This window comes from Barbus barbus (assembly GCF_936440315.1).
Source record: "Barbus barbus genome assembly, chromosome: 17".
NCBI classification, from domain to species: Eukaryota; Metazoa; Chordata; class Actinopteri; order Cypriniformes; family Cyprinidae; genus Barbus; species Barbus barbus.
The window spans coordinates 172,124-195,363 of record NC_136745.1 but is presented as its reverse complement, the minus strand read 5'-3'; positions in this window follow the sequence as shown (position 1 = coordinate 195,363).

Here is a 23,240-nt window from a genome sequence, read left to right as displayed (position 1 = left end):
GAACTTGTTGCTAAGGTGCTCTAAATGGTTGCTAGGGCGTGGCTTGATAGCTTCACAATGATCCTGAGAGATTGATTGGTCGTCTGAGTAAAATGAGCCCGCCCCCTTGTCTCTATGACACTGTGATCCAGAGCTGTGTTCAATACAATATCCCTATGCAATTTACCATAGTAGGTTAAACGCATGCATTTCATGGGCCGTCCTGCTCCATAGTAAGTCAATGGGGCAACTTTGGGGGCCTCTTCTGCCCCAGGGGTAAAACTTTTACCCCATTGTGAGGTATGTTCTTACAGAGCCTCCCAGCCTCTTCAAATGTGGCAAATCACAAGTTTCTGCGAAATCCTCGCTCTGAGCTATGATTCGTCAAAGTTTGTCGCAATGTTAAGTCAATGTGATTTTTGGGCCGCTTTTTTGCCCCTGGGGCAAATACCGTACCCCCGATCGCTTATAAAAGTCATAGCACACCATTCCCGATTAATCCGCACGATTTGACGCCTCATTCATGGGTCTGTGACAAAAGCTGCGGGAGGAGTAGCGCGTCAAAATAACGGCGGAATAAAGAAAATAAAGAAAATAATAAGTATGAGCAATAACAATAGTGAGTGCTTCAAAAAAGCACCCACTAATAAGTATGAGCAATAACAATAGTGAGTGCTTCAAAAAAGCACCCACTAATAATAAGTTTAAATAGAATTTCAGTAAGTTGGCTTTCTCAAGCCAATTTAATAAGCTTAAGTGGAAGATCAGTAGGTTGGCTTTCTCAAGCAAACCTAATTATCAGACCTAAAAACTCTGCATGTAATAATCTAGAACACTAAAGGCCATTGCACACTGAGTCCGAATTTTTCGTCCGAAATTTTCGCACGTTGAAAAATAAATACGACCTCACGTTTTGTCAATCACGTTTGCACACTGCCTCCGAAATTTTCGTCCGTCAAAAAAAAATTCGGATCGGGTTCGATTTTTTGCGTTTTTCGCATCCGTATAAAGCATTTTGAGATGCTTTGAGAAGGTGTTTTGACAATTCAGAGCCACTGTACAAGCGAAAGCCAAAATCCAAAATAGTGTCAGACAAATTAATACACTTCGTCTTGCAGCACAGAGCACTTTATGACAAACAAATTGCGGAATACAAAGATACAGAATATAAAGAACTGCTGTAGCCTATTTTTTTATGCCTGGCGCGCACCTTTCCGATGCAGCAGTTCGGTGTGTGTGTGTGTGTGTGTGGGTGTATCCATACCTCAGACAGTCTCTGTTCAGGATCAATTGGTTCACGGAAATTGGTGGTCTTCTTTTTAATATGTGGATTCAGTATCGCTAGCAAATTATCAAACTGAGGCACTGACATCCTGAAATAAACTTTGAATCTCTCGAGATAATCCCGCAGCTCTTTGATGAGGAGGTGGAACTCTCCTTCCTCTCTGCGCAATCTAAGGATTGGATGGACCCAATATTTCCTTTTTTTTTTCTTTTTTTAAAAAGAGAGAAGACAACAAAATCATCCTCACTGCTTGAAGACATTTTGTATAGTTTTGTGAATTTTTTCGCAACGGATTAATTAAAACGCATCGGACTCAGTGTGCAAGGTCTCTGTGCGTGACGAATTTTTAAGATTGCGAATGCGAAAAAACGCATGCGAAAATTTCAGACTCAGTGTGCAGAGACCTTAACACTTGACAGCTGCTCTGTCAATTCTTCTTCATCAGTTAGGAACCTAGTTGTGCTGTTTGATAGCAATCTTTCATTTGAAAGCCATGTTTCTAGCATCTGTAAAACTGTGTTTTTCCATCTAAAAAACATATCTAAATTGTGACCTGTGCTCTCAACGTCAAATGCAGAAATACTAATTCATGCGTTTATGACCTTAGGTTAGACTATTGTAATGCTTTATTGGGTGGTTGTTCTGCACGCTTGATCAACAAATTACAGTTGGTCCAAAATGCAGCAGCTAGAGTCCTTACTAGGACCAGGAAGTACGACCATATTAGCCGGTTCTGTCAACACTGCATTGGCTCCCCATCAAACATCATATAGATTTTAAAAACTTGTTAATTACTTATAAAGCCCTGAATGGCTTATCTCCTCAGTACCTGAGCGAGCTCTTATCACATTCTAGTCCTCCACGTTTGCTGCGTTCTCAAAATTCTGCCCATTTGATAATACCTAGAATATCAAAATCGACTGCGGGCGGCAGATCCTTTTCCTATTTAGCACCCAAACTCTGGAACAATCTACCTAACACTGTTTGGGAGGCAGACACACTCTGTCAGTTTAAATCTAGATTAAAGACACATTTCTTTAACCTGGCTTACACATAATACACTAATACACTTCTATTATTCAAATCCGTTAAAGTTAGGCTGCATTAATTAGATCAACCGGAACCGGGAACACTCCCCATAACACATGATGTACTCGTTACATCATAAGAAGAATGGCATCTACGCTAATATTTGTCTGTTTCTATTCTGTTTCTCAGTCCGTGTCCGGATCAGATGGTGGATCAGCGCCGGGAGATGATATATGTGGCCTTGATCATCGGCGGAGGCCGGACACCTGGATGAGCCCCGGGGACATATCCCCAGTCACCGTAGCCAACAGATCCAGTCCGTATCCAGATCAGATGGTGGATCAGCACCCAGAGACGACCTCTACAGCCCTGAACGTCAGCAGAGACCAGGACACCGAGATGAGCGCCAGAGACTGATCCCCAGTGAGGACCCCGCCACTTAGACAGCCATCGGGAAAGACCACTGGAACCAGTTCAGCCCTTACAATCTGACTTTGCTGCAGTTGGAATTTAACTGCTTGTTCGTTTGGCCAGAGGAGAACTGGCCCCCCGACTGAGCCTGGTTTCTCACAAGGTTTTTTTCTCCATTCTGTCACCGATGGAGTTTTGGTTCCTTGCCACTGTCGCCTCTGGCTTGCTTAGTTGTGGACACTTCATTTCCAGCGATATCGTCGACCTGATTGCAAAGACACTATTTAAACTGAACTGAGCTAGATGATGACATCACTGGATTCAATAATGAAATGCCTTTAACTAAAAATCTTTTTTGTAATCTTTTCATTTTACATTATTGACACACTATTTTCCTTTTTTGATATTGTGCAGTTGCTTTGACACAATTTACATTGTTAAAAGCGCTACTTGACTTGACAAGAATAATGGATATATGGGTTGCACTGAAATAACTGGTCAAAATGTCACACCTTATGCATGGCATTAATTCATAAAAAGTAGATATTGCACTGGCCATATGTTTTGGGTGTCTCTTACACACAAACCGTACGTGTAAATACATACATGTATTGAAAACTTAATACAACATGTAGGCCTATACATTGTTATGACCCCCTGTGCCTTTCTTAGGTTTTTCTTTGTCAGAGCAGGGGCAGGGATTGGCCTGAGTGGTAATTACGTAACTGGGAACACCTGGGGTATGAGTTTTTGCATGGTTTCTCTTATATAGAGGTCTGAGTTGTTGGTTTGAGGAGGTCACACACTTTGCTCTCTCTCTCACACCGTGTTTTTTTTTTCCCCATTAATTTTGATCTTCTTTATTGTATTTTAACATATATATTTTTTTGTCATTCTTTTTCCCTAGACAAGGAACATTACTTTTTTTTCCCGTTTATTTTCATTCTTTTTAACTAATTTCTAAATTATTTAAACTCTTTTGTGATCTGTCTCCCTCTTTATGTTACGGTTTTGGAACGAGCTAGACCATAACAACATAAAAAGCTAAATGAATTTTATATGTCCAACCTTTGTTTTAAAACCACATCACTTACACAGTTTAAAACCACCAATTGCACAGTTTTGGGAAGGAGCTGTTCAGAGCACCATGAAGAACATGACAGATTTTTTTCCGATGCACTTAGTCTGTCCTAAATGGCATGCTGATCTCCTCCTTGCTTTCGCCAGGCTTGCCAGGGAACCGTTTTGCAGAACCCACTCCATGCACTCCATAAAAGCACCTAAAGTCTCATCTCTGGGCAAACACTTGAAGGGATTAGGGCAGGGCTGTCCAAACTCGGTCCTGGAGGGCCGGTGTCCTGCAAAGTTTAGCTCCAACCCTAATCAAACACTTACTAGGTATACTAGATACTTCCATGCAGGTGTGATAAGGCAAGTTGGAGCTAAAGTCTGCAAGACACCAGCCCTCCAGGACCGAGTTTGGACAGCCCTGGATTAGGGCATAGGGATGAGCCCTTCCGAATGAAACGCAGGGAGAGACACAGAACAGAAATATAAGACAAAAGTCATCCAAACATAAACAGATCACAGGAAATCCCCGTCAGGGAATTTTGACAAATGTTTCACGAAAGAACAGAAAAAAATATTATTAGATTAGATTCAATTTTATTGTCATTATGCAGAGTACAAGTACAGAGCTAATGAAATGCAGTTAGCATCTAACCAGAAGTGCAAGAATGTAGTGTTTTATATACATATAAGTGCAGAGTAAGTGAAGATATGATTTACAGAATGTACAGTGGAATTGCTATATACAGTATTGAGCAGAGTATATACAGAATATAAATAGGAATGCAATGTAGGGATTGTATGTACATTATAAACAGAGCAATGTAGGATTATATACACATTATGAACAGCAGAAACGTGAGAACAATGGTAATAAATAAATACAGCTGGATGAGTGTGCAAAGTATTGATAGAACAATGTATTCTATGCAAAATAGCAGTAGTGCAATATTTTATAGAAATAGTTTACTGTGCTTTGTACAGTAACAATTTTAGACAGTTTATAGTGTAATAACTTTAACAATGTGCAGTCTGTGCAAAATATGAGTAGTGCAAATGCATGTGTGTAAAGTACTGTGACCAGTGCAGTAATAAGCAGGTGCAGGTTAGATTTGTGGTGTAGCGTTCAGAAGTGTCACAGCCTCGGGGAAGAAGCTCTTCCTGAGCCTACTAGTACGAGAGCGTAGGCACCTGTAACGCCTGCCGGATGGAAGGAGGGTGAAAAGTCCATGGTTAGGGTGAGAGGCATCCTTGATGATGTTTCTTGCCCTGCCCAGACAGCGCTTATAATAAATGTTCTCAATGGAAGTTAACTGGGTGCCAGTGATCCGTTGAGCAGTTTTCACCACCCGCTGGAGTGCTTTGCAGTAAGATGCGGAGCAATTGCTGTACCATACTGAGATGCAGTTCGTGAGTATGCTCTCAATGGTACAGCGGTAGAATTCCACAAGGATCCTGGGATTCAGGTGAACTTTCTTAAGGCTCCTTAAGAAGTAAAGGCGCTTCTGTGCCTTTTTGACCAGAGTGGAGGTGTTATGGGACCAGGTGAGGTCATCAGAGATGTGGATGCCAAGGAACTTGAAACTCGACACACGCTCCACTACAGCTCCGTTGATGTAGATGGGTGTGTGTGCATGACTCCTAGTCCGCCTGAAGTCTACAATGATCTCCTTTGTCCTCTGGGTGTTTAGTTGTAGATTATTGGTGGCACACCACACAGCCAGGTGCTGCACCTCATCCCTGTAGGCTGACTCATCGTCATCCTTGGTCAGACCTACCACCGTGGTGTCATCTGCAAATTTGATTATGGTGTTGGAGCCATAAACAGGAACACAGTCATGGGTGAAGAGGGAGTACAGGAGAGGGCTCAGTACGCAGCCCTGTGGCACGCAGGGTGTTCAGGGTGATGATGGAGGAGGAGAGGTTATCTAACTTGACGGACTGAGGTCTGTTAGTCAGAAAATCTAGAATCCAATTGCAGATGGGTGTGCTGATTCCAAGCTGGCTGAGCTTGGAGATCAGCTTGGAGGGGATTACTGTATTAAATGCAGAACTGAAGTCTATGAACAGCATTCTCACATGTGTGTTTTGACTGTCCAGGTGGGTGAGAGCAGAGTGAAGCGCTGTTGAGATGGCGTCCTCTGTTGACCTATTGTGGCGATAGGCAAATTGGAATGGGTCTAGTGTAGCAGGGAGACAGGATTTTAAGTGGGATGCCACCAGTTTCTCAAAACACTTGGCAATGATGGGGGTGAGTGCAACAGGACGGAAGTCGTTAGGGACCGAGGCAGTGGAGTGTTTCGGTACTGGTACGATGGTGGAGGTTTTGAAGATAGTGGGGACAGTTGTTTGGGCCAGGGACAGATTGAAAATGTCCGTGAAGACCTCAGCTAGCTGCTCCGCACAGGCTTTAAGCACACGACCAGGTATTCCGTCAGGGCCAGCTGCCTTCTGTGCATTCACCTTACGCAGAGTGGAGTAAACATCTGATGTGGAGAGAGTGAGAGGCAGTTCACTGGGTTGATGCTCAGCTTTGAGTGAGATCTCCTTATTATTTTGATCAAAACGAGCATAAAAGTGATTGAGCTCGTCTGGGAGGGAGGCAGAGCTAGAGGGGGGCACAGAGTTAGGTGGTTTGTAATCTGTGATAGATTGTATGCCTTGCCACATACGCCGGGGGTCTGAAGAATTGAAGTGTTCTTCAATCTTCTGTTTGTGTGTGAGTTTGGCCTGGCGGATACCCTTCCTCAGGTTGGCTCTGGCTGAGCTGTAAGCCTCCTGGTCTCCAGACCTGAAGGCTGCATCTCTTGCTTTGAGCAGGAGGCGAACCTCTCTGTTCATCCAGGGCTTCTGATTGGGGAAGATTTTTATTTTTTTGTGTGTAGTCACTCTGCTCACACATCTGTTGATGTGCTCCATGACAGAGTTGGTGTAAATGTCAATGTTGATCTGAGAGTTTGTGGTGGCCTGGGCAGCAAACTCACTCCAGTCTGTGTGCTGGAATTGATGTTGAAGAGTGGAGTCAGCACCTTCCAGACAGATTTTAACAGTCCTTGTTGTAGGTTTCACACATTTGATGACCGGGGTATACTTGGGGAGCAGGATCAAAGAAAGGTGATCAAACTGACTCAGGTGGGGTCAGTCTATATATATATATATATATATATATATATATATATATATATATATATATATATTAGTGTTGTTAAACGATTCATTGTGATTATATGTGTAAGAAAAATATGTTTATACATTTAAAATATTTATATATAATATCAATTATATTAATATAAATATATACATGGAAATATTTTCTAAATATATACTGTTTGTGTGTGTATTTATACAGTGCCCTCCAAAAGTATTAGAACAGGCCAATTCCTTTATTTTTGCTGTAGATTGAAAACATTTGTGTTTGACATCAAAAGATGAATATGAGATGAGAGATTCACATTTCAGTTTTTTATATTTTTACAGGTATTTTCATCTGGATCTGATACACAACTTAGAAGATAGCACCTTTTGTTTGAACCCACCCATTTTTCATGTTACCAAAAGTATTGGAACAGATAGAATTAACATAGATTAAAGTGAAAAAGACTTAATATTTAGTTGCAAATCCTTTGCTTTCAATATCTGCATCAAACCTGTGACCCATTGACATCACCAAACGTTTGCATTCTTCTTTTGTCATGCTTTTCCAGGCTTTCACAACAGCCTCTATCAGTTTTGGGGGGTTACTCCCTTCAGTCTCTTCTTTAGCAGGTAAAATGCATACTCTACAGGTGTCACGAATCTGGTCCATGCTCTCCTGGTTTACCACCACCAGAGGTCACCCGTTCACCACATTGACTCTCACACTACACAGCACACTGGACTCCATTTCCCACTATGCATTGCACAGATCACAGCTGTCACCATTCACTCATCACACACACCTGATGCTCATTTCACAATCACACACACTATTTAAGCCATGGACTTCCTCAGCATCAGGGCCGAGTATTGTTCAGCATTTATCACTCCCCAAGCGATAGCTACTTTACAGAGCCATAGTCTTAGTCTTGTCTTGCCTTGTTTTTCCTGCCGTGTTTGACCCTGCCCGTGTTTACTGGATTTACCCTTCGCCTCTGCCGTTTGGACTCTGTTCGCTCCCCGTTTGGACTATTGCTTTCGCTACTGGATTATCTCTCTGCCTTGCCCCTTTGGATTCTGTTCGCTGATCATTGACCCACGCTTGCTCCACGGATTGCTGTGTCTTGCCCTTGCCATACCTGTTTGCCACTGTCTGACCCTGCCTGTTTTCTGACCATGTTTTTTAATAAAGCTTTGCACATGGATCCGCACGTCTCACGTCTCGTCAGCCCCGTAACAACAGGGTTTAAGTGTGGAGATTGACTTGGCCAGTCTAAAACCTTCCACTTCTTGCCCCTGATGAACTCCTTTGTTGTTTTGGCTCTATGTTTTGGGTCATTATCTTGCTGCATGATGAAGGAACTCCCAATCAGTTTGGTTGCATCTTTCTGTAAATTGTCAGACAAAATATTTCTGTAGACTGTAGACTGTTAAATATTTCTGAGTTAATTTTGCTGCTGCCATCATGTGTTACATCATTAATGAAGATTAATGAGCCTGTCCCAGAAGCAGCAATGAAAGCCCAAGCCATTACATTACTTGTGTAATCTGTACTATAATGTACACCTGTGTACACTGTGTTTCAGATGAGCTTGTATGTTTGGGATCATGAGCAGATCCTTTCTTTCTCCAAACTTTAGCCTTTCCATCACTTTGGTCCATAAAATCAGTCCATAAAACCTTGTCCCAGACTTTTTTAGGCTCGTCTCATATTCTTCTTGCTAATGAGTGGTTTGCATCTTCTGCTGTAGCCTCTGTACTTTTGTTCATGAAGTATTCTGCGAACAGTAGATTGTGATACCTTCACTCCTGCCCTCTGGAGGTTGTTGCTGATGTCACTAACAGTTGTTTTAGGGTCTTTCTTTACAGCTGTCACAATGTTTCTGTCATCAACTGCAGATGTGTTCCTTGATCTACCTGTTTGAGGTGTGTTACTTAATACACCAGTGGTTTCTTTCTTCCTCAGGAGATTCCAAATGGTTGTACTTGCTATTGCCAGTGTTTGTGCAATGGTTTGATTGATTTTTCATCTTCTCTCAGCTTCACAATTGCTGGTTTTTCACTCATAGACACCTCTCTGGTTTTCATGTTGGTTACTCGTCTAACTAACTATAAATGCAGTCTGCACGGCTCTGAAACTGAGCGCAGACATTCAGTGCTATTTATTGTATGAATAATCCATTAATAGGACACACCAGGGCAACAAAACACACCTGTCAGTCACATGTTCCAATACTTTTGGTAACAAAATGGGTGGGTTCAAACAAAAGGTGCTATCTTCTAAATTGTGTATCAGATCCAGATGAAAATACCTGTAAATAAAAGCTGAAATGTTAATCTCTCATCTCATATTCATCTTTTGATGTCAAACCCAAATGTTTTCAGGGTAACACTTTAGAATACTGATCCTTTGTTAATGAATAACTACACAGGAACAAGTGACTAATGCACTATTAACATTGTAGTAACTACTATTACCTAACAAGAAACTATGATTAGTGATTTAGTAAGTAATAGCGCTCAATTGAAACGGGTAGTTCACTATTAGCTAAAGAATAACTACTATTTTTTTTTATATATCCTGGAGAACTACTAAGAGCTACTGTGTACAGTTTCATAATTAATGTGAATTATGCATGATGTACAATTAATTCTAAAATGAAGATCATGGTAACCCAGTAGTAATGACTCAAGAATGTTAAATTATTTTAAAGGAACTACTAATTACTTGGATCAGTATTCTAAAGTGAAAAGCATCATATCTCCCTAATACTGACAGACGTGATTTAAAGCTTTTGAGATATATGTAAGGTTTTGGATAGTAATGGCTCAAGTGTTACTACATCCTTCTGAAGAAACTACTAATTATTTGGATCAGTATTCTAAAGTGAAGATCACGGCAACCCATTAGTAATTATTTAAGTATAACCAAATCTTGCTAAATGAATTACTAACCTGTAACGAGGAGTCAGAAGTGGTCGGATCCATTTGCAATGTTTAATAAGAATCAGAGTCAAACAGGCAGAGGTCATACAACGGCGTCAGGAACAACACAGGAATCAGAATCGTAAACAATACCAGGCAGAGGTCAGGGCAGGCGGCAGGCTGGGTTCAACAGGTACAGATCAAAGACAGTAAGGCAGGCGGCAGATAATCTCAAGGGTAACAGCAGTCCGGGGTCATACACAGAATAACAATCAGAATAACGCTCAGAAATGTCAGGCAGGCTAAACAAGACTTTGCGTCGAGTGGAAGTGTGAGTGTGGCTTAAATAGGGGAGATAATGAGGATCACCTGGCGGTGATTAGTCCTAGGTACGGGGCAGATGGGAAATGGAGTTCGTGAAACAGTTAATACTCGGGTGAAGGCGCCCTCTTGTGGTGATCAGAGAGAGCCACAGAGGCCTGGCTTGTGACATAACCAAAACCTTACAAAAACCTTAAAAGTTTACAATGACTTCAGTAATTACTAGAGAGTTATCATGATCTTCACTTTAGAATACTGATCCAAACAATTAGTAATTCCTTTAGAAGGATGTAGTAACACCTGAATAATTACTATCCATTACTTTACAAAACTCTCAAAAGCTTCCAATGATTTCAGTCATTACTAGGGAGTTATGATCTTCACTTTTTCGAATACTGATCCAAATAATTAGTAATTCCTTCTGAAGAATTTGATAATACTTGAGTCATTACTAGTGGGATACCATGACCTTTACTTTAGAATTAATTATTCATTATGTATTATTCATTTTAATTATGAACCTGTATACAGTAGTTCTTAGTAGTTCTTAGGGAGGTATGAAAAAAATAATAGTTACTGATTAGCTAATAGTGAACTACCACATTTGACTAAGCACTATTACTTACTAATTCCTTAATCAGAGTTTCTTGTTAGTTACTAATAGTTACTAGAGTGCTAATATTGCGTTACTCATGTGTTCTTGTGTAGTTATTCATTAATGATGGAACAGTATTCTAAAGTGTTACCATTTTCAGTCCACAGTAAAAATAAAGGAATTGGCTTTACTGTTCCAATACTTTTGGAGGGCACTGTATATAAACATAATAAATATACACAGAACACACACATATATTATATAAACAAAAACTTTTATTTATTAATCGTTTGACAGCAGTAAGATCATCTCAGGTGTTGTTAGGAAAAGCGGTGCAAGAAAAAGTACAATTGCTCAGAGCAAACTACAGAGTTCCAAGACGAAAACCGCTGCTGAGCAAAAAGAACATAAAGGCTCGTCTCAGTTTTGCCAGAAAACATCTTGATGATCCCCAAGACTTTTGGGAAAATACTCTGTGGACTGACGAGACAAAAGTTGAACTTTTTGGAAGGTGTGTGTTCCATTACATCTGGCGTAAAAGTAACACAGCATTTCAGAAAAAGAACATCATACCAACAGTAAAATATGGTGGTGGTAGTGTGATGGTCTGGGGCTGTTGGCACTGTAACAGACTCATTGCAAGTTATCGCAAACGCTTGATTGCAGTTGTTGCTGCTAAGGGTGGCCCAACCAGTTATTAGGTTTAGGGGTCAAGCACTTTTTCACACAGGGCCATGTGGCTTTGGATTTTGTTTTCCCTTCATAATAAAAAAACTTAATTCAACTTAATTCAAAAACTGCATGTTGTGTTTACTTGTTATCGTTGATTAATATTTAAATTAGTTTGATGATCTGAAACATTAAAGTGTGACAAACATGCAAAGCAATAAAAAAATCAGGAAGGGTGTCAACACTTTTTCACACCACTGTATATGTTGCTGAAGTTGTATTAGTAGATTTTTCTTATCATAAGCCTTATTTACGTGGCTGTATCCTTCAGGAAGTGGGGGGTTCAGCAATTCATATTGAAAACTGCAAACACAATGACCTAGAAGTGGTGGTGACCTAATGGTGTGGGTGATTGTTGTCTATGATGATTGTAAGTATGACTAAGTATTTTTCTGTAATTTGCCTAAATGTAAGTGGTTTAAAGCAGTGAAAGAGCAGACTGCATTTATTAAATTGAATTAATTTCCCCACTATAGCAGTGCATGGATGTATGCTTTCTATGATTAGTTCAAAATATATACAGTGTAAAGTGTAAAGTGTAAAGTGCATCCTAATTCAACTGGAAATCAGTCTTACCTTTGTATGGCTTTGTATGCGTCGTTCTTTAATAAAAGCATTGAGATCTCCAGTACTAACAGATATGCTAACCCTAATGCTCAGACATCTTGCCTCAGAGTGCTACTCTCTGCTGCATGGATTGTATGAGTTTGGGACCAACCTTGCACATGTAAAATGTTTAATTTTGGTTGCCCTTGGCAATATATGAATAACAAGAATGTCATTCTATACCTTAAAAACATCAAATAAATTTGAGTAATTTATAGACATTTATTTTTTGCAGTCATTATAGTTGTAGACGTTATTTTGTATTTTCATCTCTTTTGTGTATTGTTTTTCAAAACCCCACCAAGATGATGATGTTTCTACACATTATAGAAAAAGAAAGTGCATAATTTCTCCTAATGGCCATTAAATGTTCATTTAAGAGATGAAGATGGCCACATTTGTTTTACTCTGTTTCATTTCCTCTGATTAACAATTCTGGGTGGGTTCAGTTAATGACAGCTAATAGTTCTTCCCATCATTACCCTCAATATGACATTGAGCTCAATAGTCTAAAGGTTATGTCTTTGTCTCTTTCCGTACATTATAAGCACTCTGAGACACTTTAGTTCTCACTTAGTAAACACTAAAGATGTTTTAAATTAAGATAAACCAGGAACTGCTAAACTGCTCCAGTACACTCATATTATAATCTAACCATTTAAAATCTCTATTCCCCATATGAAAACCAATCAGCACATGACAAAGAGCCGGTCTGTAGAGTATAAACAGGCATGGTTGGTAGAAGTCATCAGTTCAAGCATAGGAAAAACTTCAATCTCCAAGTTGTAGGTTGACACTCTACTGCCCTAGTGAAAAATAAATATACTATAATGTTTGAAAAAATACAGTACATTTATTTCATGCTAAGTATTCTAGAAATACATTTAAATATTTATCTGCTTAAAAAACAAAATACACTGCAATTGTACTTTTAGCACACTAAACTGATGTACTTAAAGTCACACGAGACGGGAAGTCAGAGAAAGCAAATTAGTAAGTGGTTCAGGATTTGAGGATCTTGGTATAAGGATGGTGATATGGACAGTGAGGAATGGATGGCTGTAAGGAGAGAGAGACAGCAGGGTAGAGGAATAAGGCATGGAGAAGGTTACAAGGATAGGACTATAACGTGAAAATAGAGGTTTGGAGGAGAATAGCTCAGGAAAATGAGTAAATGGTTTGTGGGAAAGGTGGAAGAGGATACACTTAAAATCATTCTTTAGTTCAATTTACCCTCTCTATTCTCTTCCTTTGGGAGAAATTTGTGTTGAGCAATCAAGAGAGCAGGTCAGCATAGCTACTTGCATAAAACATTTAAAATGGCCAAATGAAAAAAATAATTAGTGTAAACCACAACAACTACAAAACAATAAATAGTTAAAGAGATGAAAGTATCTTAATTATATTTATATTTCAAAATGATAAACTGCTGGAAACTGCTGGATAAACTGGGTCAAAATAGGATCTCAGTGAGAGCATCTGTGAGACAAAAAAAAAACTGAAAAATAAAGTAACTGTGAAAGTTGCTAAGAAATTATTGTCAGTCAAAGATATTTCAAGAGTAATAAATTAATAGAAGACCTTTGTCTGATGGGAAGTCAACTATGCAAAATGGACAGGGTTGATGTCGATCCATTCAGTGGAATGCAAGAAGTTTATTAGCAAATAGACAGGAGTTCAAAGGTTTTATTAATGAACCAGATACAATTCATATTCAGGAAACTTGTTTGAAACCATTAGATTTCATAATAACAGGCTATGAGAGTATCCGGAGAGACAGAGACAGTGGCAATGGAGAAGGATGTGGTACAGTTATTAAACACAATATTCAATAAAGGCCAAAGGAAAAGAAGTGGAATTTAACATAACAGACATTCGAACAAAATAAGGTAATATTATAATCCATGATATCCAAATATCTTTGGAAAATTTGGAGGAAGTGTTAATAAATATTGACAGGAAGGTTATTTGTTGTGGAAAGTTTACTGGACAAAATACATTATGGGATAATGATATTGATATCAATGGAGAAATTATAGAAGAGATAATGGATAGGAAATATCTAGTATGTGTTAATGGAGATGTACTAGAAAAAAATATATATAAATGGGAAAGGGACAGCAGTGGACAGATGTTTCTGAATCTATAGCAGGGAAATGTTAGTGGGAAGGTAAAAAAGAAAGCATGATGGGATTTGACCATTATCCTTTTTTTTAAAGAAATTTATACAAGAGGGATCAAGAGGGTATTTAACAAAGCAGATAAATGAAATTTAGGGAAATAAGTGATGTGAAAATGAGAGAAATTAATATCAATCAAGAGATAATGGATTTTATTCAGTTTTTAGTTATAACAACACAGTCAATTCCTTGGGAAATAAGAGGAAGAAAGATTATTCCATGGCAGATCATAGAATGTGGAAGAGGAGTTCAAGAGCGAAACAAATAAATAACTTTAAATAACTTAAAAGAACTCAGAACTTTGAGGACCTAATCAAGTATAAAACGACACAAGCTTGTGTAAGAAAACAGTTAAAAACAAGCAAACAAACAAAAAAGTCATTTTGTGATACAGGTATGGTGAGGAAAATGAAAGGGGACAGGAAAGAGTAGAGCTACCCAACATAAACAATCAATGGGAATACCCCTGTTACAGAGGACAGAAAAGCCAAACTACTTATGAAAACATTTGTCAAAATTCATAATTCAGACAATATTGGTATGAGGAAAGGAGTGTTACGAATCCGGTCTGTGGCCTTCCATCCCATTGCCACCAGAGGTCGCTCTCCCATTATATTGACTTTCACATTACACAGACTGTTGCATGTCCCTCTGGACTGCGTTTCCCATCATCCATTGCACTGATTACACACAGCTGTAACCAATCACACACACACTATATTACACCCACTCAGATCCTTCTCAAACTGCTGAGAATTGTTTGAGTTCATCCCTCAGTTCAGATAGCAACGTTACGGAGCCATTCTGAGTTTTCTGAGTTAGAATAGTTTAGCCTGTTTATTGAGCCATTGATATTGATATTGTGTCTTGATCCTAGCCTGTGTATCTCGTTTCTGTGTTATCTCCACCTGCCCTGAAGTTTATAGCCTGCCTTGTATCGCTCTCTCGTCTTGTCGTTTGGACTCTGTTTGCTCCTGCCTGGACCATTGCTCGTGTACCTGGATTATCTCTCTTTGTTTTTTATATATGTTATGTATGTAATATCATGATGTCTGATTTATACAAGTCATCTAAAAATATACTTCTTGACTTGTATAATAATAATCATATTATAAAATTATCTAATAATACTACCAATCGTAAAGAAGGAAGGAAGGTTTATTTAGATGTGAAGAACGTCTTTAAGACCACATCAAACAGGAGACCTTTCAGCAGATTATCAGTTTTTTTATAAAATAATAATATAGAAATGTACACATTTCACTCACTGATGCAGTAATTGCTGGCAAATCACTGATGTAAAATTGCAGTATTAAAAGGTTAATATCATGTAAAAAATTATTTGCATTTATGTATCGCAGAATAATTTTAGTATATGAACTATGCTATATTGAATACTATACTCAGTAATTTATACTATAAATAGAGCACCACATGTATCCCCTTAGAAATTATTATTATTTTGTTTTTTATAAAAAAAAGTTGAAAAAGTATTGGGTAGGGTAGGTGTAAGATGGCATCCATTTAATAATTTGAATTCAAATTATAATTTACACTCAATATGATATTATTGTGTACTGTTTTATAATGTACTACAATACTGAGGTGCAGATAATTGCCACTATTTGCAATAAGTAGTATAAATAGCAGAAAATCCTGCTATTTTAACAGTGTAAATAGAATCCATTGCTATTTGCACAGTGTAAATAGCATCTATTGCTAATAAAATATGTTATTTTCACAGTGCAAATAGCCGCTGCCTAATGAATATTAAATGTTACTCCTTGGTGGAGGAAGAGTGCAAGTAGTAACACTAACTTTATGGCTCTGTCGCCAATCCACCACCTGTGAATCGGTCCAGAAAACCTCCTGGTTTATTTTCAGATCAAGCTTTTTGCTAAGCACCTGACTTATGTGGCAGAAAACATAGCTGCCGTCAGCTCAAGGTGTTGAATGCTGAAAACCTTAGTGGAGGCCATTCTGGCCTTACCCATGACCAATGCACAATGTACTTGTTCCTCAGCAGCAATCCTAATATATAAACATTGCCCATAACCATTGCTGCTGTCATCTGAAAAAAATTATGCAGCTCTATTTTATTTTTTTTGCCCATGTTTTCAGTCATGGTAGTTGGATTTTTTGAGGTTTCTCCAAGTGACGGAGCCTTGTATCCCACTTCATTTTCGAGAGGGAAGAGATTTGTCTCATCCTACTCCCCATTTGCACATCTCTTGAAGCACTCTTTTCCCAGTCAAAATATAGGGAGCGAGAAACCCAAATGGATTGGACACTAATGCTGAGCGGTGACAGCAGAGTTGGAGATCCAAATACAGTTTTATTAAAAGAGAGTAGTCATACAGGCAGGCAAAATCACCAGCAAACAACAACATCCAAGGCAAGACAAAAGAGTACTCCAAAAAACAGGCAAGGGTCAGGGCAGGCAGCAAACAATCAAAAGGTACAAGGTAACAGTCCAAAGTCGAAACCACAGGAAACAAGGGAACAAGGTAAACCGCTCAGAATCCTTTTCTTTTTGTTATACTGGGATAAATCATATCGGCATGTATGCTAAAATTTTTGGATGTGGGGCCCCACCTAGAAAATTTGCCACCAACCCCCACTGGTTGATAGTATTCCTCACCAAGATGCTGCCCTTTCAGTGAGGTTGATTTTGAATGAGAATGCATCAGAATGCAAAGTTCCACTTTACTCCTAGTACAGTCTGCATTGGAACTTCATTGTAGTTCAGGTCTACGTCCTTCATTACATTGGCACGTTCACTCTCTGGAATTGCATTTAAGAAAATGTGTATAAATGCAACTTTCTTGTGCTTCACTGACTAGCTGGCCTTCTTGACTGAATAAACACTGACAGGTCCATCACCCACGTATAAAGTTTTTATGAATTAAGCTCGCTGATAGAGAGTAGCATTTTCTTCACACCACAGATAATTGCAATTTTAAAATCTTTCTCTGTGAGTAAGTGGTAATTTACAGATGTGTCTTCAAATTTGGCTCAGCAATAAAATCTCTCTCTCTCTCTCTCTCTCTTTATTTATGGATGGCTTCTTGGATTGATACATCCCATGGTGCAGAATGTACTAAGTATTGCCCTCTTTTGGTGTAGCATCTGCTTCTTCTGCATCACATCTCTAAAGACATTGTTCATAAATTTAACATAGTCCTTCACAAGCAACAGGGATGACCGCAAGCTTGAGAATACTGTCAAGCAAAGCCGATTCAGACACTTGGGAGAGCTTCACAAGGAGCGAACTGAAGCTGGAGTCAGTGCATCAAGAGTCACCACGCTCAGACGTCTTCAGGAAAAGGGCTACCAAGCCACTCCTGAAACAGAAACAACTTCAGAAGCATCTTACCTGGGCTGTGGAGAAAAGGAACTGGACTGTTGCTCAGTGGTCCAAAGTCCTCTTTTCAGATGAAAGTCAATTTTGCATTTCATTTGGAAATCAAGGTCTGGAGTCTGGAATAAGATTGGAGAGGCACAGAATCCAAACAGTTTGAAGTCCAGTGTGAAGTTTTTGAAGTATAAGTGATGATTTGGGGTGCCGTGACGTCTGCTGGTGTTGGTCCATTGTGTTTTATCAAGTCCAGAGTCAATGCAGCCGTCTACCAGGAGATTTTGGAGCACTTTATGCTTCCATCTGCTGACAAGCTTTATGGAGATGCTGATTTCCTTTTCCAGCAGGACTTTGCTGACCATGATATTACTGTGCTTGATTGGCCAGCCAACATGCCTGACCTGAACCCCATATGGAATCTATGGAATATTTTCAAGAGAAAGATGAGAAACAGTCAATCCAACAATCCAGACAAGCTGAAGGCTCAATAGTGCCTCAGCAGAGCCAGAGGTGGATCGCTTCCATGCCATTCCTCACTGATGCTGGAGTTTGTGCTAAAGAGCCCCGACCGAGTATTGAGTGCATTAATGAACATACTTTGAAGAACTTGAACTTTTCTGTTTGGCAAATCCTGTTTTTGATTGATCTTAGGAAATATTCTAATATGTTGAGATACTGGATTTTTGACTTTCATGAGCTGTAAGTTCTAATCATCAAAATTAAAACAAAATAACTTTTTAAATTTTTACTTTACATGTAATGAATCTAGCATATATGAAAGTTTCACTTTTTGAAAAGTTACAAAAAAACAAAAAAAAAACAGACATCACTTAGGCTAAATGTACAAATGCTTTGCTTTGACATGGGCATCAATTTGTGCTATTTTAATGTTATGTTTTGTTTTTTACCACTGAGACTGTGATGCACAGATGTGAACATGTCTGTATTCAAGCTGTTTATACAGTGGGCCTAAACAGCTTGCCCTTTTACAGTAGATTTAGTTCACAAAAAAAACAAAAAAACATTTGTGACCCAAATATGATATCCATTTACAAATAAATGCTAAAATTCAGCATTAGTAACTTACTTTTCACACACAACAGTCACGTATGTGCTCAAGCTCCAAAGATCTACCATTCTTGGCTCATTTTGAGTCAGACTTGTGAATTCACTGAATTGTTAACTGGAGACTCGCTCTGACTGGAGTTGTTGACTTGAGAACAGCTGCAATCTGATCAATCAATTGACACATAAAGTGTTCAGTGCGATTTGCAAATTGATTTAACAGTGAAAAGAATCAGCTCGTTCACGAATTGGACACTGCTATTATGCTTTGGAATGTAGTGAAGTAAAAGTTTCACAAAATTAAAATACTCTGACAAAGTACAGATACTTGAAAAATGAAAAATGTAAAAACACTTTGTTACTGTCCACCACTGGTTTAATTACAGAGGAAGGTGTAATAGTCGGGAGGTCCTTCACAGAAATGTAATGACAAAACCCTGTCACATCTCTTGAGCAAGCATGAGGTGTTATGGATCCCACTATACTTGTTACAGAGGAGGCTCCCGTACCGCCTCCTTCGGTCCACCAGAGGGAGCCTTCACCTGAGTATTAAGCCCGGCTCACACTGTGCGATTTTGGCCACGATTTGGTCATCTGAGACAAATTTTGAAAATCCTAAAATCCTAAAAGATTCCTATAATCCTAGGCTAAAATCGGTTGTCTAGATCGCTGGTTTGACTTGTTCACCGACAGCCGATTAATGGCTGTTGCGATCAATTTTTTCCTCCGATTAAATTCTGGCAGTGTCAGAAGATTTCAGACACTTTCCTGCAGTGTGACATCTCCTACGACGACCGTCAAACCAAGAACCAATAGGAGCACTGAACTTGATGACGCAATTAGCGCGACAACTTCAAACTTCAACTTCGTTATTTGTAAAAACAATAAATGTACAAAGTAAAGTTTACTTAAAGTGCAGGATGCTTACAGTGGTTTAATAACTAGTAGTTATTAGAGTGCTAATATTGCGTTACTCGTGTGTTCTTGTGTAGTTATATGATGGAACAGTATTCTAAAATGTTATCACACATTCTATTTGCCTTTTATCTTGAATGGCAGAAGGGCTGGGTTTCTCTCTTTGAAATGGGTTCAGCATTTTGCACTGACTTTCATGACATTTTGACATTTCTATTCCTTCCCAGGCCTTTCATCTGCATGTCTTAAAATATTTAGAGAGGAAACAGGATTGTATGTTTTTTTGTGCCTCTGCCACAAAGTCTGAAAATTCAGTGAAATCTGAATATGGCCTCCCCTAATCTAGTAGATCAGTAACTTCCCGATTCCAGTGGGTTGCTTTCCAGTCAGGAAGCTTCTGCAACCACTTCTGATTTTCTCCACAATCAATGCAGAAATACGAATACATTACACTACACTCCTAATTTTGATACATAATGTGAGTCTCTCCATGACGTACCTTAGCCAAGCCTAGCCTATTAAACTGATATTAGTACAAACAGTACATTAACTTATAAATTAATTAAAATAAATAAATAAATAAAATAAACACTGTGTGCTCTTCCCAATCAGTAATTCAGGAGACATTAGGAGATATTTTATCTCTGGTTTGGTTCAGCTAGCAAATCAGACATCAAGAGATTACAACGGACAGTCAGGACTGCTGAGAGGATTAGCGGTGCCCCTCTACCCAACCTCCAAGATCTTTACATCTCCAGAGTGAGAAAAAGGGCTAAGAAAATCACCTTGGACCCCTCACACCCAGCCCGCTCTCTTTGAACTGTTGCCTTCTAGTTTGCACTACAGAGAACCGACCACCAGAACCGTCAGGCACAAAAACAGTTGTTTTTTCCCGCAGGCTATATTCAGCCGCAACAATTAAAACATTCATAACTATACATTGTCCATCATACCTGATATATTTATACATAAAATTCATTTGTAAACTGCACACTTGTAAAAAACATATCTTGTACATTCATTTAAACAATTACAATTTATTTTTCTACACTTCTACATCTGTATATACGTAGTGCATTATTATCATTATTATTTAATTTTCTGTTTTTATTATATTAGTGTTATATTCCATTTCTATTGTGTAATTCATATGTATGTTTGCACTTTGTCTGTACTTTCTTCTGCACTGGAAGCTTCTGACGTCAAGTGAAATTCCTTGTGTGTAAACATACTTGGTAATAAAGCTCTTTCTGAATGCTCACACTAGAGGATTTGGCCAAACCGTGAGAACACGCTTGTTGATTGTAAGAATGATTTCACAGTGATACGAGATCTCATGGAGACTAACCAGATCAAGTGCAACTAGAGAAGAAACACACATGGAGGACAATCCACTGGCTCTCCTGGCGCACGTTCTGTTGTACAGTGAAAAACAAAATAGAAAAAAAAAATAATATGTGTGATGTTCATTCTCAGTACCGTACTTTCATGGCATGTTTGTGGAAGCTAAGCTTCATCTATAGAAGCACACAACATCCAATAGGTGGCGCTTGCTCGGTCTCATTGGTTATCACGGGTATCAAGTCAGAGACAGCCAGAGGTGCATTTCTCAAAACCATCATTAGCTTACTATGGTTGTTATTTCCATTGAACTCTATTGGTAATTACAGAACTTGCAACCATAGTTGCTTTTGGGAAACGCACCCCAGATCAAGAGTCGTAAATATCAAAGATGTTTGAGTTTGGGGAACCTCCGTCTCAATCGGGAGAAGTTAAATAATGACACCACACAATAGAGGATTTTTTTTACAAAAAAAAAGTTTGCAACATGCATCGAATTGTGCCATGATCGTTTCAGGGGTGCAAATTGGGCTTAAAATCTTCAAGTGTGTGGCCAGCCTTGCAATGCTCATTTGTTAACCTATAGCCACGATTACCTAAATTAATTGAAAAGTAAGTAACTGAAATATTTAGAAAGAAAATGCACTTTTACCTGTGACAGCTAGTTTCAAGTCTAATAAGGAATTTGTACATAGTTTTATAAACATTTTAGTTCCTTACAGGTTTATTCAAAGCACTCCAGTCACAACTTTAAAGTAGGCAAAGCATGTAAATAGTAATCACGAGCCTGCCCAGACTTTGGAGTTTTACGAGACCCAATGCAATCAGCATTATTTTACCCTGCAGATACCTCATGTAGATAAATAGAAATCCCCACCAAACACTTGCCACCACTTCAAAGACTGGGGCATCACATCACAAGCCATCACAGATAAAAGGTGCTAGCCTCAGGTTCTCTGCTTGTTTAACTTCCAATATGAAGATCAGGAACTGGCAGAAACATAATAATTTGCTTAACATAATTCATCAGATGTTATCATCTTTACCATAGATTATTGGAAAAGTATGACTAAACAGAACAAATAAACAAAAACATCACAAAAAGCGGAGAGGTGCATGCTGAGGCTGTCATCCACATTGCCATCTTGAGCATTTCTGCAGCTTAAACCACAGAATGTGGCTATAGCAATGCCAAGGTCATGGATTCTATCCCCAGGTAATGCTGAGATGATCAAATATGCCTTGAACTTGAGTCCAAAATCCATGGTAACACTTCCTGCAGTGAAAAGGTCCATCCCAAATTGTTCTCTTGCATCAAAATCCACCTATTTATTTGTTGTTTAATGGTTGAACAGTTTTCTCTGCTTATTCATAAAGGACAACTTTTTAACTGAAAAAAAGCAGTGTGATGGATTTTGTTTCCTGTACTTTTACCATGTGCTAATACACTGGAGATTGCCAATGTTTACAATCAGCTGTGTTGAGAATTCAAATGAGGTCACATGACATAGTTATCCATGGTTGGAGCTAAGTCTCCTCAGGTGCACTGAATGAATATTTGGCTGCCTTTGTTTGATGTGTGTTTGTACCACTGAAGCAGTCTTTCCCTTTTCTACTCTCATGGAGAGAGATTTTCTGTAGAGTTTGTGTTCCTGACTTAAAATCATACAACTCTATAGTTGGTTCCAATGCTGCAGCCTGAAAATAAAGATCATGGATTGATTACTGGCTTGTGTTTTAATGGACACACCATCCTGGTAGCACACTTTCTGAATCAACGCACATGCAAACTTTACAAGCTGCATTGTGAAACTACAACTTTCGCAAGACTTGTAATTTAGAATGTTAGAATCAATATGAAATTACAACCTATGACTGTGCTATTACCTTGCAGCACAGTGATAAAGTATGGCTGCAACTTAAACTACAGAAATAAAGTGCAGTTTTGATTATAAATAACAGAATACAAACAGAGTTAAAGGGCTCATCGGATGCAAAATTCACTTTTACATGTTGTTGCAGTGTGTGTACACAACCACCCTATGATGATAAAAATCCACCCAGTGTATTTTCTTTTTTTTTTTAAATCCTGATGAATGATATGAAGACACTGTGGATTGGAATGACACAAAACGAAAACTGACACAAAACGAAGAAACAAAACACAGGAAACACACCACTTTACTTTGTAAGGTCTGGTCTTCTGTCATGGTGTGGTGCAGGAGAGAAGTACGACGATGAAGAATAAAGATAAATAGTCTTTAATAATCCACATAGAGGTAATCCATAATAGGAGGG